General features: G+C 42.9%; 1 protein-coding gene across 1 annotated transcript in view; it reads left to right on the plus strand.

Moving 5' to 3' along the window:
* The first annotated feature begins 430 nt into the window (after nt 1-430).
* The window catches only part of IRAK4 (interleukin 1 receptor associated kinase 4), a 71,868-nt gene continuing 51,551 nt past the window's right edge, over nt 431-20,747 (plus strand). Inside the window, exon 1 of the mRNA XM_075710621.1 lies at nt 431-462. The gene's annotated coding sequence lies outside the window, so the exon portion shown is untranslated. The remainder of the gene's footprint in view (nt 463-20,747) is intronic.

Here is a 20,747-nt window from a genome sequence, read left to right on the forward strand (position 1 = left end):
TGCCGGGTCCTGCACTTGGGTCACAACAACCCCATGCAATGCTACAGGCTTGGGGAAGAGTGGCTGGAAAGCTGCCTGGCTGAAAAGGACCTGGGGGTGTTGGTCAACAGCTGGCTGAACATGAGCCAGCAGTGTGCCCAGGTGGCCAAGAAGGCCAACAGCATCCTGGCTTGTATCAGGAATAGTGTGGCCAGCAGGAGCAGGGAGGTGATTGTGCCCCTGTACTCGGCACTGGTGAAGCCGCACCTGGAATACTGTGTCCAGTTTTGGGCCCCTCACTACAAGAAAGATATTGAGGTGCTGGAGCATGTCCAGGGAAGGGCACCAAGGCTGGTGAAGGGTCTGGAGCACAGGCCTTGTGAGGAGCGGCTGAGGGAACTGGGGTTGTTTAGTCTGGAGAAGAGGAGGCTGAGGGGAGACCTTATCGCTCTCTACAACTCCCTGAAAGGAGGTTGTAGTGAGGTGGGTGTTGGTCTCTTCTCCCAAGTAACAAGTGATAGGATGAGAGGAAATGGGCTCAAGCTGCGCCAGGGGAGGTTTAGGTTGGAAATTAGGAGAAATTTCTTCATGGAAAGGGTGGTCAGGCATTGGACCAGGCTGCCCAGAGAGGTGGGGGAGTCCCCATCCCTGGAAATGTTCAAAAAACGGGCAGATGTGGCACTCTGGGACATGGTTTAGTCTAGTCTACCCTTGATTGGTTTAGTGTGGATTTGGTAGTGTAGGTTAATGGTTGGACTGGATGATCTTAAAGGTCTTTTCCAACCTAAACGATTCTATGATTCTATGACTCTATGATAACTGGGAATTAGACTTCTGGCCAAATTCAGGTTTAGAATTTGCCGCCCAAATTTCACCTGTCAGTATGTAAATCTCATCTCATTTACAGCACCCACATTCAGCAATACTTGGGCAATAAACATACTGAATTTCTCTGTAGTAACTTTTTAACACAACAGTTATGATCTATAATCACATTCTGATTTCATTTACACAAAAGTTAGTCTGGATGTCTTTGACTACTTAAATTGAATATGTAAGATCAGCAACAGGGGTGAAGAATATTTTTTAGCTCACTTGCTCAGATTTCAGCTGGATAAAGCAGCATAATGTTACTGACTTAAGTGGGGAAGAACTATGGGTCACCTGTGTCAGTGGCATACAGATACAATTCTCCATAATTTAGGACTGGATCCACAGAGAGTATTATCCTTAGTACAGTTCTAGACAACATTTTGTGGAAACAAGATTCTCTCGTGCAGCTAAGCTACTCTGGAGAAAAGACAAGGGGACGAGAGCCAAAATAATTAGATGCTCCTCTTTGAGCTCCACAAGGCTGAGGCTGAGTTGGGGAATGCTTGGTCCCGAACACAACCTGGAAGAGACTCAGAACTGTTGTGCGTTGGGCAAAGTTGTCGATGCCTGCAAAGGCATCATTTAAGGATGCCAAATCACAGCCCTGCTCTAACCATGCTTCCTTTCCACTTCCAGAAAGTTGGAGCAGAAATAGCATCATGCCAAGGCATCCATAGACTGAGAGATACTCATCCTCTAAAGAAAATCCTAAGGGAAGCACACCCAATGGATGAGCTGGGGCAAAGCAGCCAGAGGATCAAGATTTAGGACTGCTGGCTCTCACAACAGCTGTAGTTTGGAATCCACTGTATAAAAGATTTAGCATGTCTTATTTGTACCTTATTTATTTCACTGTTACCCTTAAGTTTTTAATATATTCCTATAACAAGTGCCCATGTATTTTTAGCTATCCAAATGTATGTGTGTGTGTGTCATATTTTCCATCCCCTTAGGTAAGAAGAATATACTTCTTCTTTATGAAACAGATAACTGAGTTTGGATCTTAAACTATTTTTAACAAAGCAGCAGTTCATGGTGGCGATTACTGCACTTGCATAGTAGAAGCCAAGTGCCAAATACTCCTGCTCAATTTCTCAAACAGCTGAAAGAAAAAAATTTTTAAAATAATCTGATAACAGCTGAATGGCTTGCCTTCAGACTTCTGGGTTGAGGTAGAAATGTAAGTTTGCAGCCCAAGATAATTAAGAAAAGCCACTGTAAACAAAGACTTAACATATAAAGTGGTATCTAAACTATAACCGTAGCATTCCCTGAGAGTAAATAAATTACCCAGTTACAACAGTAATAATACTGCATATTTATATAGCAAGTTCCATCCAGAGATTTCAAAATGCTTCAATGAAATGTTAATCATTACAACCTTCCTGATGAACAGTTGTCATTACCCTCATTTCAGAGATCAAAACAGTGTAACACATCATGATTTAAATGACTTGCTAGCTTCACTCAAGAAATCCATAGCAGAGCTATGAAGCATGCCCAAATATGAGGACTCCACATTTTAAACTGTCAGTCTAAAGTCTTACACTTTAAATGCAATGTGCTTTTGTATTTGATCTTTGTCCAGAACTTCAAACTTAATTTAAAACTTAATTTAAACTCTCAGTTAAAGTTAAAGTCTTACCATTTGTATGCTATGTGACCCATAAGAAAGCGCTGTTAACGTAGTAAGAGACTTTGTCTGAACATAAGATGAACATACCTTTCCCACAAATGTCTTTAGCTAAATCATCAACACCTTGTTATTGTATCACTTACCACAGTATGCATGGATCTCACAACTGGTGTTAAAGTGAAGAGAGAGTGAAGTATGTGGCTTTACATTCTTTAGAGAGCTGTATTCATTTGTACTTCCAATCTGAGCGAGACCACTTTCACAGCCCTCTTCGAACATGCCAGAGGTTATGTGAGGCATGCGCTATGAGGAAGAATGTGCTTCAGCAAGATCCAAAACCATGATTTTAATGGTTGTAATTCTGTGCTCCAGTATGACAGGTACAAAGTTAGTTATGCCTTCCACTTCCCTTCCAAATGTGCTAGACACAAGGAGGAATCATAGTGTGATACTTTTTTTTCTTTCCTGAGTACCACTGCACTTCTGTTTGCCTAGAAATAGGCATGTGTAATAGAAATGTTCCTGAGTGATCAGACCCTGAGATGTTGTGTTTTATTTAGTGACTTTCAGAACAACTTTGAGTTTCCAGTCCTGGAAGCACATTGTTTGAATTCTGTTATCGGAGTAACTGCTTTCATAAGGAAAGGGAAAACCTTAAGAGATTCTGAAATGCTGAGGACTGAAATGCAGGAGACTAAACCACTGGAAAAATAGACAAATAAGTGGAACTCTGGTAGAATATCCACCTTTTTAGCACAGTGAGGTTTGCAGCAGGAAACAGTAACAGCAAATAAACTCAGCAAGTTGAATAACTAATAACATTTGCATGCATTTGATTCACTGTTTGGCATTATATGCAGTGACTACACAAACCATCATGACTTAAGATGGTACCTCTTGGTAGTCTAACAACCTTCCTCTCGCAACCTTGATGTAAAAAAGGAATTCTGAAAATTGTGTCAGAAGCTGTTATTGATAGATTTGCACAACATTGAGTAGACAGACAAAAATATTTCCTAAGTTTTTCCTATGCGCAGGCACTGACAACTAATGAACAAATCATCAGAGGTGACTACAGAGAACACGCTTACCATATCCCGTTAAAAATATCCCAACTGGAAAACCAATTTTGTGTATGAGTACCACGGTCAAAAGATGAATATTTAGTTCCACTGCAACTCAAAAGGAAGGACTGCAAATTTGTTGATGGACGTGGCACACTAATAGGCAGCTATAATAATGCCACCATCCACAGAGGAAAAGTTTTTAGGTGAAACCTGAAGAAGATGGAGCCAATACCCTGCTTCCATAGGACCTCTTTACCAAGATTCTGAAGAATGGCTGCTGAGGATTATACAGGAACACAGAGTGTCAGAGAATTTCTTTAGTTCACATTTCTCCCTACTCTGGTCACTGCAGATTTGAGTTTCTTCCAAAAGACAAGTGCTCACAAAGCCAACAGATGGAAGAAATGAAGGGTCTAGCAGTAATTCTAAGTAGAAGACAGGTCTAGTTCTGGGTATTATTTGTACCAAATGTGGGGCTTCTCTTAGATGTGCTGGATGAATTTTGGATGAATTCTAGCTCTCCAGGAAGGTGACAAATGGTCCTGGGTGGAAGTGACTTGAACACCAACACTGAGCAAGATCCCAGACCACCTTTGGGATCGCTACACTGCGCAGCACAGTGGATGTGTGGCTGGCTGATGCCATCGGACAGTTACTCACTGGCAGTAATGACGCATCACCCCTTCAGGAACAGAGGTTTGCTGTTAGAGATTTATAACATAGACATATAAGATGCTTGTCCGTGACAGTGATCTCTTGAAGTGCATGACAAGCTTAGGGGGATCCCCAAGAGGCCCTTTGGAGAGGCCTTTTGGCACTGTCTCTTGAGGGCATCTCCAAAGAAGCTGTGCACATCTCCCTTTATAGAATCAACACAAGCGCCCTGCCAGTCTCTGGGGGTCTCCTTGGTTGCGCTGGTAACATTCGAAAATCACTGAACTTCTTTCTTCCCCCTAAACGCAAGGAAGGGGAAATCCCAACATCCTGCAGCTGAAAGAAAATAGCAAACTAATTCCGATATGCTCATGAGCACCAAAAGGCCACTTGTCCGCTGACCCACAGTTCTTGTTATCACCCTTTATGTGGTGAAACTATGGGCCCTCTGTGGGCCTTACTATTCTGAATGAAATTTGTCTACAAGGGCATAACGCGTTACTGTTATGTACAGAAAATATAATTGTGGCTGTACAGAACAGCAAACAGTAACGCTGCATGCCCTTTCTGGCTGGCAGTTGTTGGCAGAACAAAACTATTTGCAATCTTTTCCACAGCTGCAAAGTAGCCTTTGTGTATTCATTTCTCCAGGATGTAATGTTATTCAAAATGCAGAATTAATTTTTAATTTAAATGATTGTATCTTTTGGACCATTAATTTGACTGTTGAAATATCCCATCATTTACCTAAGCAATAAGATGTAGCAGGCGTATGCACCTTTTTAGGGGCTAATTTTCAGATTGTTTCAATTTATTCTGTACATGTACTGCTGTTGAAAGCATGCATGACATTTAAATGATTTCAAATGGCATTAAATTATTTGGCCATAACCTGCAGGATTGTGTGCAAGCCAGAAAGGTTGCGCTTTATTGAGAGAAAATTGAGGTCACAAATGTTTCTTGAAGACTGGAATGCTTCAGTTTGAGACTGAGATTCCCTGCCTTCCAATTATCCGAGAACTGTAACATTGGGAATTCAGAGTGCCTGACGTAGTGTATAACACAATGTGGCACACAAATATCTCGTGTGAAAAAAACCCTCTAACATCAGCCTCTTTACTGCCATCCAGAGGCAGTATAGAACCAATATTAATAATAATTACTTGTAAACACCACCATAGAAACAGAAAAAGTTTGAAGAATAAAATTGGCCAAGGACTTTCAGCCAATCACAAAGCAAACAGAAATGATGGAAGGTGTTGCACATATAGAATTTGCATTCCAGCAGTAAATGGCTAAAAAAGCAATGCTAAGTTTGCAATAACATTAAAGGTTGTGTGATATTAAGATTTTACCAGCATGAATTTGGGATTTATACCACCTCACATGACTGAAGGAAAAAAAGGGATTATGAAAAGTATTTCAGTCATGTGCCAATAAGAGCTTCAGGTCATACCACATGGAACCTCAATCAATCCCGCTCCTACCAGTTTGATGCCAGTGCCAGCAACAGATGTCCAGAGCCTGGAGAAGGATCACAGGTCAGCAGGAGAGCACCTGAAGAGCAGCTCAGAGGAATTCCAGCCACTCCAGCCAGTAAGTCAGCTTCATCAGGGGCCCAACTTAAATGCCTCTATGCAAATTCATGTAGCATGGGGAATAAACAAGAGGAGTTAGAGACCTGTGCACACCTGCAGGGCTATGATCTATGATCGCCCACACAGAGACGTTGTGGGATGTCTCCTGTGGCTGGAGTGTTGGAATGGAAGGATACAGGCTTACAGGCTCTTTAGGAAGGACAGGCACGGGAGGCGAGGAGGGGGTGTTGCCCTCTATGTCAATGACCAGCATGGAGCTCCACCTGGGGATGGATGAGGAGCCAGCCGACAGCTTATGGGACAGGATTAAAGGGAGGGCAGGGACAGATGACATTATAGTGGGGGTCTGCTACAGGCCACCCGACCAGGAAGACTGAGCAGATGAGGTCCTCTATAGACAGATAGGAGCAGCCTCACATTCACAAGCCCTGGTCCTCATGGGGGACTTCAAGCACCCCAATAACTGTTGGAGGGACAACACAGCAGGGCATAAGCAATCCAGGAGGTTCCTGGAATGCCTTGATGATAGCTTCCTTCTCCAAGTGATAGAGGAACCAACGAGGAGAGGTGCTATGCTGGACATTGTTCTTACAAACAAGGAGGAGCTGGTGGGGAATGTGGAGCTCAAGGGCTGTCTTGGCAGCAGTGACCATGAAATTGTGGACTTCAAGATCATTAGGGCACTCAGGAGGGCACAGAGCAAGCTCACTACCTGGACTTTAGGAGAGCAGACTTTGGCCTTTTCAGGGATCTGCTTGGTAGAGTACCATGGGATAAAGCCCTAGAGGGAAGAGGGGCCCAAGAAAGCTGGTTAATATTCAAGGATCACCTCCTCCAAGCTCAGGAGTGGTGCATCCCAACAAAGAGGAAGTCAGGCAAAAACACCAGGAGGCCTGCATGGATGAACAAGGAGCTCCTGGACAAACTCAAACACAAAAAGGAAGCCTACAGAGGATGGAAGCAAGGACAGGTAGCTTGGGAGGAATACAGAGAAATTGTCCAAGCAGCCAGGGATCAGGTTAGGAAAGCTGAAGATCTGATAGAATTTAATCTGGCCAGGGATGTCAAGGGCAATGAGAAAAGCTTCTATAGGTACATCAGTGATAAAAGGAAGTCTAGGGAAAATGTGGGCCCTCTCCAGAAGGAAACAGGAGACCTGGTTAACTGGGATATGGAGAAGGCTGAGGTACTCGATTACTTTTTTGCCTCAGTCTTCAATGGCAAGTGTTCAAGCCACACCACCCAAGTCGCAGAAGGCAAAGGCAGGGACTGGGAGAATGAAGAACCACTCACTGTAGGAGAAGATCATGTTCGAGACTATCTAAGGAACCTGAAGGTGCACAAGTCCATGGTACCTGATGAGATACATCCGCAGGTCCTGAGGGAACCGGCAGATGAAGTTTCTAAGCCACTATCCATCATATTTGAGAAGTCATGGCAGTCTGGTGAAGTTCCCAATGACTGAAAAAGGGGAAACATAACTCCCATTTTTAAAAAGGGAAAAAAGTAAGACCCAGGGACCTACAGGACAGTCAGTCTGTATTGGGTTTGAGGGGCAAGGTTTTGGTAGTGGTGGGGTTACAGGGGTGGCTTCTGTGAGAAGCTGCTAGAAGCTTCGTCTATGTCTGATAAAGCCAATGCCAGCCAGCTCCAAGATGGACCCGCTGCTGGCCAAGGCCGAGACAATCAGCAATGGTGGTAGAGCCTCTATGATAACATATTTAAGAGGGGGGGGGGGGGGGAAACAATGGGACACAAACTGCAGCTGAAGAGAGGAGTGAGAATATGTGAGAGGAATGACTCTGCAGACACCAAGGTCAGTGAAGAAGGAGGGGGAGGAGGTACTCCAGGTGCCAGAGCAGAGGTGAAGCCCGTGGTGAAGACCATGGTGAGGCAGGCTGTGCCCCTGCAGCCCGTGAAGGTTTATGGTGGAGCAGATCTCCACCTGCAGCCCATGGAGGACCCCACACTGGAGCAGGTGGATGTGCCCAAAGGAGGCTGTGACTCTGTAGGAAGCCCGCACTGGAGCAGGCTCCTGGCAGGACCTGTGGACCCATGGAGAGAGAGGAGCCCACGCTGGAGCAGGTTTGCTGGCAGGACTTGTGACCCCGTAGGGGACCCACACTGGAGCAGTCTGCTCCTGAAGGACTGCACCCCATGGAAGGGACCCATGCTGGAGCAGTTTGTGAAGAACTGTAACCTGTGGGAAGGACCCACATTGGAGAAGTTGGTGGAGGACTGTCTCCCGTGGGAGGGACCCCACTCTGGAGCAGGGGAAGAGTGTGAGGAGTCCTCCCCTGAGGAGGAAGGAGCGGCAGAGACAACGCATGATGAACTGACCACAACCCCCATTCCCTGTCCCCCTACGCTGCTCGTGGGAGGAGATAGAGAAAATCGGGAGTGAAGTTGAGCCCAGAAGGAAGGGAGGGGTGGGGGGAAGGTGTTTTAAGATTTGGTTTTATTTCTCATTACCCTACTCAGTTTTCATTGGTAATAAATTAAACTGATTTTCCCCAAGTCGAGTCTTGTTTTGCTCGTGATGGTAATTGCTGAGTGATCTCCCTGTCCTTATCTCGACCCACGAACTTTTCATTCTGTTTTCTCTCCCCTGTCCAGTTGAGAAGGGAAGTGATAGAGTGGCTTTGGTGGGCACCTGGTGTCCAGCCAGAGTCAACCCACCACACAGTCTCACCTCTGTGCCTGGCAAGACCATGGAGCAGATACTCCTGGAAACTATGCTAAGGCACATGGAAAACAAGGAGGTCATTTGTGACAGCCAACATGGCTTCGCTAAGGGAAAATCATGCCTGACAAATTTGGTGTCCTACAGCAGGGTTACAGCACTGGTGAATAAAGGAAGAGCAACTGACGTCATCTACTTGGACTTGTGCAAAGCATTTTACATTGTCCTGCACAACATCCTTGTCTCTAAATTGGAAAGACATGGATTTGATGGATGGACCACTCAGTGGGTAAGGAATTGGCTGGATGGTCACACTCAAAGAGTTGTGGTCAACAGCTCGATGTCCAAGTGGAGACCAGTGATGAGTGGCATTCCTCGGGGGTTGGTATTGGTACCAGCGCACATCTTTCTTTGCCAGTGACATGGACAGTGAGATTGAGTGCACCGTCAGCAAGTATGCCAGTGACACTGAGCTGTGTGGTGTGGTTGACACACTGGAGGGAAGGGATGCCATCCTGAGGTACCTTGACAGGCTTGAAAGGTGGGCTTGTGCAAACTTCATGAAGTTCAACAAGGCCAAATGCAAGGTCCTGCATATGGGTTGGGGCAATTCCAAGCACAAATATAGGCTGGGTGGAGAATGTATTGAGAGCAGCCCTGAGGAGAAGGACTTGGGGGTGCTGGTTGATGAGAAGCTGGACATGAGCCGGTGATGTGCGCTTACAGCCCAGAAAGCCAACCGTATCCTGGGCTGCATAAGAAGAAGCATGGTCAACAGGTTGAGGGAGGTGATTCTGTCCCTCTGCTCCGCTCTCGTGTGATCCCACCTGGAGTATTGCGTTCAGCTCTGGGACCCCCAATGTAAAAAGGACATGGACCTGTTGGAGCGAGTCCAGAGGAGAGCCACAGAGATGATCAGAGGGCTGGAGCACCTGTCCTATGAAGACAGGCTGAGAGAGTTGGGGTTGTTCAGCCTGGAGAAGAGAAGGCTCCAGGGAGACCTTATAGCAGCCTTCCAGTACCTGAAGGCGGCCTACAAGAAAGCTGGACAGGGACTTTTTACAAGGACATGTAGTGATAGGACAAGGGCTAATGGCTTTAAGCTGAAAGAGGGTAGATTTATATTAGATATAAGGAAGAAATTCTTTACTATGAGGGTGGTGAGGCACTGGAACAGCTTGCCCAGAGAAGCTGTGGATGCCCCATCCTTGGAAAGGTTCAAGGCCAGGTTGGATGGGGCTTTGAGCAACCTGGTCAGGTGGAAGGGGTCCCTGCCCATGGCAGGGGTGTGGAACTAGATGGTCTTTAATGTCCCTTCCAACGCAAACCATGCTATCATTCTATGATTCTATTATACCTTATGTTGTGTAAGGGGCTATTTAAATTGCTGAAGTTACATGCACACTTATATGCTTGTAAGGTTGTAGTCCATGATAGTATCTCACTTTTAAATATGTTGGTGTAAGACATAAGAGTCAGATATAAAATAGTTTGCAAATAAATGGGTAAAAAAAATCATATGTACAAAATAAGTATGTAAGAATTTGTTCTTCAAAGCTTATATGAACATTAGTTGTTCTCATAGGTTGAAGAAAAGATTATAGAATCATAGAATCATAGAATCGTCTAGGTTGGAAAAGACCTTTAAGATCATCCAGTCCAACCATTAACCTACACTACCAAGCCCACCTAAACCAATCAAGGGTAAACTAGACTAAACCATATCCCGAAGTGCCACATCTACCCGTTTTTTGAACACCTCCAGGGATGGTGACTCCACCACCTCTCTGGGCAGCCTGTTCCAATGCTTGACTACTCTTTCCGTGAAGAAATTTTTCCTAATTTCCAACCTAAACCTCCCCTGGCGCAGCTTGAGCCCGTTTCCTCTCGTCCTATCGCTAACTTCATGGGAGAAGAGACCAACACCCACCTCACTACAACCTCCTTTCAGGTAGTTGTAGAGAGCGATAAGGTCTCCCCTCAGCCTCCTCTTCTCCAGACTAAACAACCCCAGTTCCCTCAGCCGCTCCTCATAAGGCCTGTGCTCCAGACCCTTCACCAGCCTTGTTGCCCTTCTCTGGACACGCTCCAGCACCTCAATGTCTTTCTTGTAATGAGGGGCCCAAAACTGGACACAGTATTTGAGATGCAGCCTCACCAGTGCCGAGTACAGGAGGACAATCACCCCCCTGGTTCTGCTGGCCACAGCATTCCTGATACAAGCCAGGATGCTCTTGGCCTTCTTGGCCACCTGGGCACACTGCTGGCTCATGTTCAGCCGGCTATCTACCAACACCCCCAGGTCCTTTTCGGCCAGGCAGCTTTCCAGCCACTCTTCCCCAAGCCTGTAGCATTGCATGGGGTTGTTGTGACCCAAGTGCAGGACCCGGCACTTGGCCTTGTTAAACCTCATACAGTTGGCCTCAGCCCATCGGTCCAGCCTGTCCAGGTCCCTCTGCAGGGCCATCCTACCCTCGAGCAGATCAACACTCCCACCCAATTTGGTGTCATCTGCAAACTTACTGAGGGCACACTCGATCCCCTCATCCAGATCATTGATAAAGATATTGAACAAGACTGGCCCCAAAACAGAGCCCTGGGGAACACTGCTTGTGACCAGCTGCCAACTGGACTTAACACCATTTACCACAACTCTCTGGGCTTGGCCACCCAACCAGTTCTTTACCCAGCGAAGAGTATGCCTGTCCAAGCCATGAGCTGCCAGCTTCCCGAGGAGGATATTATGCGAGACGGTGTCAAAAGCTTTGCTAAAGTCCAGGTAGATGACATCCACAGCCTTTCCATCATCTACCAGGCGGGTCACCAGGTCATAGAAGGAGATCAGGCAAATTGAGGGCAAATTATGGGCAAATTGAGAGTTCAGAATTTAAATGGTTGACATCAATGCATATAGTAATGCTTTATTTTAAACTACTGATGGTAAAAATGTGAGGGGAGGGCTATTTTTGTTTTACCTATTTGCCTTTTCCATATTCCTTGTAGTAACAACATATAGGTATAGGAAATGCATGCAGCTATGATAATGATATGGTGTAAACCAGTGAAAACAAAGAAACTAATATTACTGAAAAATCTCTTTCTGCACACTCTGTTGAGCCTCAATAGTGGCAGCAAAGACTCCTAAACAAGGGTAATCTTTCTTGTCTGATTACTACAATGGTTAGTTATAAGGAGATGAGTTAAGGAGTCTTTTGTAGTGTTAGCCTTCATAATATCTACCTCTCCGGGGTTGAGTAAAACCTTTCAGATTTTCTGAAGACAGTTTTGATGCCTTAATTGCTGTCTTTTTTTTCTGGGCTAATTAACATCAGTTTGCAAAAATCTCCTGCAAGACATTGTAAAACATCACTTGTTAAAGAGATTGTGGGGCTTGCTCTTGACAAATGTGAAGTGACATTCTGCTGGTGTCTTTTGTAAAATCGTATAAAGGAGCTGGTTCGTCTACCAGAAAAAGAAAAAAAATCTCACCAGGAACCAGTGAAAAAGACAATACTCATCATACAGAGTCGCAGGGCTAAGTAAATGGTTCACACGTCTTGCTCACATGAGATGAAAGGGAATGAATCTGAATTCATTTTACATTTGATCACAGACAAGGAATTCTCCAGATCAAAGTGTGCCATAATAATGGAGACTAACTAAATGCAACTAGATCTAAAAACATCTGTCAGGGGTTTGATGTCTAAAAATGGAAATCCTTTATATTAATGTATTATTACATAACCACATGAGAACCGAAAGACTCTTGAAGTCTTATTTTTTTTTTGTGTATTGTGGTTGAGAAAATTCAACTAACATAACCCCCCAAATAAATCTAACACATTGAGAGAAAAGAGAGTGAAATATAACGATGAGTCTTCAACTTCTGTTCTCTTCATGTATGATCAGACACTATTTTAAAAAAGGCTAACTGCAGAAGTGCTGGTGACCTGAATAAAATATATCAGCAGCATAGGAAATGAGTTTGATGGTTGTAATCCAATTTTCAGTGGACAAGGGTGCACATCACAAAAACCTTCTCTACAATTAGCACTAATTGGCAACTTTTTTGGCAGTCTCTTTACAGAGGCCAAAAATTGAATGGACATGGAGATTAAACTGTCCTTTCACTCCTAGAAGTACTCTGTTTGAGCAACAGCTGAGATTTATTGGTACGGCAATGTGGAAAAAAATACCGTGTTTCTGACTGCGTTGTACCTGTTCTGGGGATAGGCAGACTTCATTCTTCAGGGTCGTCAAGGCAACATTTATACGCTAATTAAGTTACAGCAGAAGAATGAAAACATTTTTTTAACTCTTTAGATGAAAGTGTTTAAAAGGTATTAAATATTTGAAGGCATGGTGAAAAAAGTGCAGAAACTTCAGCTCTGCAGAAGTGAACAAAAATGGGTTTGTCTTTTTTGATGGGAGAGGCATGTGTGTGCAGAAGGCAGCATTGTTTCCTTTCCTTTTTTCCCCTGGAATCACTCATTCACTGATGCAATGTTTCAGTGTAGTAGAGGCACATCTTTCTGAGCAGTCTGGATGCTCAGAAAGACCAATGCCCTTTCCAAACTGTATTTAGGTTACTGAATTACAGGACTGAGCTCCATCACATAGCTGGACCCACATTGTTGCACAGAGGAGGAGGCATGTTTTGCTGCAGCCACCCGTGCTCCTGAAAAGCTTTTGGAAGTTGTCAGGCTTTAGAGCAGCTTTTGGCTCTGCAGTAGTTGGGACTTATACTGCCATAGAAGTGACCCTCATATTTCTGGGTGAGTGAAGCTACAGTGCAGCAGAGACTTTGATCCATTACACTGTAATGCAGTTGCAAAGAAAATCAGGGGACAGAGCAGAGTCGCATTTCTGATAGGTTACAAAATCTACCCACTCTTGGCTGTAGCTCTCTTGATTGTTGCCATTTCCAAGAAATTGTCTGCCTTATCCCCAGGCCTCACAGATCTCTGCAGTTTCAAAGAAATGCATGCAGCTTTGCTTCTGTTGACATCAGTCTCTGTTCTGCCAGCGTTATTTTGATTTATTCTAGAGTCTGGTCTCTGTGTATTGCTGACCTAAAGGAACTCAGATTGCTGTTATGTCGGTGTAGTCTAACAGTACTAATTTCTGGAAACAGCACTTAGTACTTCCTGAGAGCTGTTTATTTTCATGGGGATTGCTGAACGTCACAACTTTTGTGTCATTCAGTTTTGCCAACTCAGTCTTTCATCCCTCTGACATTAAAATTCTCTTCTGTTCTTGTCTGAAATTATTAAGCTCTAACAGCATATTCAGAGAAGGTCCCAAACACTGTTTGTGCTTCTCCTGCAAGTGTTTATTGTCTTCAGCAGACAAAGAATCATATAGGCAAGCTGAGAGGATATCACTAGAATTTCTGTTTCTTGTCAACTGTCAATGTTACCATTGCATTTCTGTGGAAGAAACAACCCCTCTGGAATGGATTTAAAAGCATGGGAGGCCATGGCTTGTCAGAAATGATTGTCTCTTGCAAGTCGAATGTGCAGCTCTTCTTGAGGTGTTCACTCTTTTTGGTGATTTGATACTCACATATTGTGAAGAAATCTAAGTGTCATTATAGGCTAGACTCAATGAGATAGCAAGCTAGCAAGTGCTATTAATAGCAAGAGATTACATAGTATTAATGTTTGCCAAACAGTGTTTTACAAGTTTGGTTATCAACCAAAGCCTGTGTAAGGGATAGGATAACAGAGGGCTGTAACTTGAAAGACAGCAGCTCTCACTGAACAGCCTACAGATCTTTTACATGAAGCAAGATGCAACAATGTTTGATCTACCCTGACAAAACTTCCCTTTTAACTTTTTTACACTCTCAGGTTTCTTTTAATTATTCTTTTTCAAGGGCTTGTTATTTTAATGGGAGATAGACAAGGAAGGATTTTTCTGTATCCTTTATTTGTATTTTTACCAAATTTTTCAAAGTGAAAAAAAGGATATACAGCTGCCTACAATGAAATGGCAAAATATGCTGCATACAGTAACAAAAGTTTCCATACTTTTCACCATAGTCTGTTTTCAAATACCGATCCAGTTCTGCTGATGCTGTTCACATTCAGTACTCCCTTGCTTCGTGTATACTGTAGGTAGCGAAAATCAGTGGCAATCAGTTCTTCACCCTGAGCAGATCTGCTAAAGTAAACCAGAGCTGAACCATTAATGAAGAACAGCATTGCAGATAAAGATGCCTGGCACAGTTTCCAAGCTCTAAACTCCAAGTATGACTGAAGTGCCAGTGTCTAGAAGTGGATGTTTGTATTTCGTTGACTGAGTGAGCAATTTTTTTATATGCATATTGTTTCAATTTAACAAAAGTTGTTAACTAAATTCTTTATTGTTCCATGGATGAGTATTATATATACTAGTACTCCAGGCAAGTATAAAAAAATACTTTAATGAACCCAGCTTTGTATGCTAACAACAGTTTCCAGACTTCTGGAGGTTTGGGTCATTCTATTTGACAGTGTTTGCAGTGTATTTTTAGTGTATTCTGACAGTAAATTACCCCATTTATTATTAAAAAATGAGATGAGCTGTTATTTAGAACAGATTGTTTTCTTAAATCAAAATGAGCTGTTTTATTAAATCGGTGTATCAGTTAAAGAACGTAAGAAAAAAAAATATTTCCTATCCCATTTATTTAGTATTTTTAACTTTTAGCACACTAAAACTTACTCTGACCTCTGTGGCAGTAATTTAATTCTCCTTATATAATGCACCCATAAGAGAACATGAGGATGAAAAATTCTGGCTCCACGAATTCACCAGGGATTTTTTCATTTCAGCAAAACTAGGATTTGACATAAAATGTCTACTGGAACATAGATGATCCTGTTTTGTCAGGGAGGCTACACTGAGGAATGATGCGGCTTTGCATACGTTGTGCTCTATGTGCATTTGGTCACCATATTCCACACGTTCTCCCCTCCTAGAAGGGCAATTGGGGCTAACTGTGTGGGGAAGGGTGAGATGGACCCGAGGAAGCAGCTCTGACAAGTTCACAAATCAAAAACATCTCCTTTTGCATAGCTCTCTGCCCAACAGTATCCGAGGAAAGGAAACAAACCTGAAGCAATTGCTGTTCTCACCCCATGCCTTCAAAACCCAAAGGCAGAAATGTCCTGGTGATTTCAAAGGGGCAAGACTGGATTTTAACAGAACATGAACCAGAAAGACCCATGCTGAAAGCATCACTGTGGAACACACCTGTGACCTACCAGCCACCTTTCAGGTCAACAGTTTGAGGGAGATTTGGTTTGGCTGGAAATCTCCCGGGCCTACCTCTTGGTGACCTTCAGGAGGGGTTTTATTGGGACTGTCTTGTTGTAGAAGGGCTGACTGAAGTACAATGCTGTCTCCCAGTCATTTCCTCCTATCCTCAGCATCTTCCTTCTGGCTTTGCTCTGAGAAATTCCTTCTCCAATCCTTCTGTCTCTCCTCCATCTCCTTCATTTCATCCTCATCTGCTGTTTCTGTCTCCCACAGGTTGTTCCCAAACTCCCATACTCCAGCACACAAGACTCTAGACTCTTCCTTCTACCATTCAGGTTCAGAAAATCCCTGCTTCCAATTAATTCTCTGTTAATGTTTCTATAAATGGGTGACTGGTGGAGCTTTTGTTTCCACATTGCTGTATTTCAGCAGATAGCATTTGAAAAACAGCAGCTTGATGAATGAGATGCCAGAATAAGAGATGTTGCAATTACCAGTGAGCACCCTTGGAACCTTTTGGTGGTTACTGCCAGCAAAACACAACATTAGTTCAATACCTGTAGTATTGCTAAGGCACGCCCTTTTCAAAGACTTATAAAGAGTGAATATTTCCAATACTGAAACAATATCACATAATCAGGAAGTGTGTTATTAGTGTCACATCTCTCACTAATATTCAATTTACATTTTCTGCATTAGCAAGCAAGCAGTTAACCTTTCAAAGGAGCAATACTTAACAATAACAATACTGGAGTTCAAATAAATCAGGGAAATGATATATGATGTACAGAACTTGGTTTTAATTCAGGGCTCCAAGCTGCCTAGATAGCTCCTACGCTTGTTAAAGTCATGCAGGTTTTGCCCTCAATATGTTTCACATTACTGTCTGAGCATAGCTGTGCTTGCTCTGAAAGTAAAAAATGAGAACTAATTCATAGTGAAGTCAAAGAGATACCATGCGATATAAACATCAGAATCTACTTTTGTTTTGGCTGAGCTTCTGTAGAGTCTGATGGCAAGTCAGATCATTATACAAGGGAATTTCAATTTCCGGAAATTGTATAGGCTGGGTCTTTATTCTGGGGTCTTTGAAGGGTTTTGATAGGCACTCAGATAGGCACTAACATTGCCTATTTGTCTGTTACAGCACACTTCACGGAGCGACCAATTCTATCATTTATTGTCTTTTTCCTGACTTCTGTGTTTCTCTATGTTTAACTTTTTATCAATGAGAACTAAAAAATTTTAAAGAGAAATTAATTTATTGAAAATTTTTACAACACATGCTTTGCATGAGTCTTTCAGCTCTGATATTTATTTATTGAAATCTCAGCAGATTTACTGTGATATCTAGAAATCCTTGTTCTGTAGATCCCTTTACTGTTGTGCATTGACAGAATAATTTTTCTTCTGGAAACTAAGTGTTTTTTCTTGGTGTCTCATCCTGCCAGTGAATTTAAATAACAAAAAAAAATTACTTAGTGAAAATCCAAAAGCCACTGCATTATTCTTTTCATTAGTATTTCTACAGTGACCTGTATTATGTTTCTTAACAGCTATTATAAAGCCAAAATACAACACTTAGCTCTTTGTACTCTGAAGGGCTACACTTCATGTAATAAATCCAGTACAATGAGTCATTCCACTAGTAGACTTATGGCTTCTCTTCTAAGGACAAATTTGTTTATACAGACACAGTGCAGTGCAAAACATGCTCAAGAAGCAACGTCTGAGAAGCAAAGAATACAGACTCTTGAGTAACAATATTTGGGGTTTGCTGATTTAGAAAGAAACCTGATCCTGGCATTTTTTACTTTGTTTTTCTAACTTAGAACTTTTTTATTTTACTCTTGAAAACTAAAGATTTTCAAGTTTCATTTCATTATTTGGGAAAACATCATTAGTTTAATTTCTCTTTTAAAAACTTCTCTTTGGTGTCTTGAAAAATATCTATAATGTATGTGGAGCAATATCAATTCCTACGCTGATAGCTTTCTCTTTTAACGGGCCTCCAACCTTCATCTTCTGAAGATGCAGTTAACTGAGTTCAAACACTAACATTAAAATTGCCCCTACATTTGTGATGCTTAGACCCTTCGTCTGCCTTTCACCTGTACTACAGGCAGTTGTTGGTGCTCTGAGGATGGCTGGTTTTTAAATCTTCCCCTTAGTAGTTTCTGCCTTTGCAGAATCAATGACTCAGAATCTGTTCTCAACTCCATCTAAAATAATTTAAAAGAATGCACACTCCTGTTATTATTTAGCCTCAGTATTTACTGTTTTCCTAGCATGAATCCAATAGCCTTTGTAATTCCTAGCGGACTAAGGGCTGAACCTACATCTTTAACCTATGTCATTGCGCCTTAGTTGTTCTGAAGGATCACTCTGAAATTCAACATTTGTAACAACCTCTGATTCCACTGTTTAGTATCTTCTTACAGCAACAGTGCAAAGACCTGATGCTGCAACTATTTCCTATAAGGAATAGTCCTGTTTATCCCACTAACTTCATGGTTTGCTTGACCTTTTCACCCAATAAGCAGTAACTGGTTGCACAGTCAACCTGAAAAACATTGTAAAGATTTTTATATTTTAGTAAAAGCTACTCTATGACAAAGAACAAAGTAATTTGTTGGAAGGCCACCAATATTATATATTTTAGAACTTTAAATTCTGAAATATTTACATAATGGTCTAGGAAAGATCAGACCTGGTTCTTGATTGTTGGTACTTTTCAAGCCAGATTGGATTCTGTCAGTTAGTGGTTTTGTTTGCCTGTTCCTCCCTAGGTACACCAACTATTGTATATATTTCTTTCCAAAAGCAAACCTTCCTCTGGTAATGGTTTACATATGACCCCACAGGACGGTAACCACATCATTAACAGTGGCTGCATCCTGCCCTTGGCTGCTGTAACATGGCCGGCCCCTCGGGTCCCTAGGGTTTGCATAACCCAGAAATCAAACTGCCCCAGCGAGACTGTGTTCTCCCATGAGGTCAAAGCCATGCAGCTGGGTAGTGGTCAGTATTTCCTCGTTAAGGCTAACGACCCTGCATGAGCCTGCCCTGCGTACACAACGTCTGCCTCCTCCCCAGCTATGGTGTGTCGGTTGAAAGGGTATTTATTCCTTCCTGATGCTTATTTTGCTCACTCCACCTAAGACAAGACTGCAGGATCAGATGTAGCCATGAAGTCTGGATTTCACACTCCTGGCGTGACCCGCAGGCCCTGCGTCTCCCTTTTCCCTCTCTCTCCGAGCTGTACACCTGCCGCATGAGGGGCCGTGCCACACACACGCTCCCTCACAGCTTTGCTTCCTGGGGCGTGAAGTTTGTGGTCTGTCTGTCCCAGAGGGTCTGAGAAGCCTACTTTAAAGCCCAGAGTTAGGCACTGGATTTTGGCTGCTACTCGGGAATTAAATCCTCCCCCAGCCCCACTACCTGGCAGAGCTGAGAAAGGCAGTAAACCCAGGCATGGTGCATCAGGACACTGAACTTCATTTCGTTTGCTATAATTTCAGCAGGTTTATGTGGTAGGTTGCTTTCTTCAGCATAATGGGCAGAATATCTCAACTGGCCCCTGTCAGCAGCTGAAAATATAAATTGTGCCATTCTGCTGGTACCTCAGGCCAAGGCAAGGAGCTCTTTGGGTCATGCACTCATAGGTCTTACTGGTCTCCTTAAGACTCCATCACAGTTTAACAAATTCTCCTTTTTTTTTTACTGCATGATCCATAATTGTTAAAAACATCATACTAGTTTTGGCTACCCTACCAGCCTGGTTCTCACTACCTACAGGGTGTCTAGGTCAACTACAAGACTGGGAGCCTTGGAGTGACTTGAAGGAAGGCAATGCAGAAGCCTGGAGTTTTAAGCTCCTTCTTTTCCTAAAGCAGGAGAAAAATAAAAGATGGTCACTGCCCTTTGGAAAGCGCCTCCACATCTCCTTCAGTGTTTTTTTATGGCATTCTGCTGGTTCAATATGTGGCAGGTGGTACCCTGACATCCTTCAGGTCTTTTGTGAATAGCAATCTGCGTTTCCTTCATGTGCTTGGAAGGTACTCTCTAGATCTCTCTATGGAGAGAGAGAAGAAAATCCACTTCCATAATTGTATTTCAACCACAGAAACAAGGCACTGCTAGGTGTGAGGAGAAGGGTCACATCATCCTTTTAAATCTCTGTTCTGGTACGTAACGAGAACAAAGTAAGGTCCATAGGGTTTTCCTTCCTGGATAGGATCCTCTTTGACTGTGAAAATAACTGTTTCAGGTCCAGCTTCTTCAGGCATATCTTCAGTCAGACTCTAGACCCTCATCCATTGCCCAGTCACCTCATATTATAGGAGGGAGCACTGGGGCATATTTTGGCTTTATCTTGACATCTCTCTACCCCACACACTCTTCTAGCCTTTTCTTAAATCTTTTTAATTTCAGCATTTTAATTTTAATGTTTTCTCTTGGCTTCTTCCTCTAAGCTAGCAGCTCCCAACGTAAGAGACCATGTTTTTCTTAGTCTGCAGGCCAGATTCTGATCTCAGTCATGATGTTGTAAAGGACAATACTCATTTAATGAAGGTTAAAGTCCACCCCATCATCTTCTTAGATTGTCCTTCCAGAGCTTATGTTCAGCTATTCTGACCAGTTCTCCAAAGTGAGACTTCTCTCAACTCCTGAGAGAGTTGGTTACCAGCACATTGCAGGCATAGGCTCTCAAACAAATTTCTATTTAAAGAAAAAAAGAGGGAAACATTTACTTCTGAAATTTAACAATATTTTAGCTGCTACAGTAGGTAAAAGTGAATATTTATAAAAGTTTGTACAGCAGGAAGTTCTGTGTATCTCCAGCATAAACAGGATTCAGAAAAAAGCAGGAAGAATTAAGCCTGTTCAGTATTTACCTACCCAGGTCTTTTCTTTATGGAACATCTGTAGTGGTACAATTAAGTTCTATGACACAAACTCAAAAGTAGATCTGACATACTAATTTCCATTGCAGGAATATTTGCCAGGGT

This window comes from Pelecanus crispus, chromosome 1 (assembly GCF_030463565.1).
Source record: "Pelecanus crispus isolate bPelCri1 chromosome 1, bPelCri1.pri, whole genome shotgun sequence".
NCBI lineage: Eukaryota > Metazoa > Chordata > Aves > Pelecaniformes > Pelecanidae > Pelecanus > Pelecanus crispus.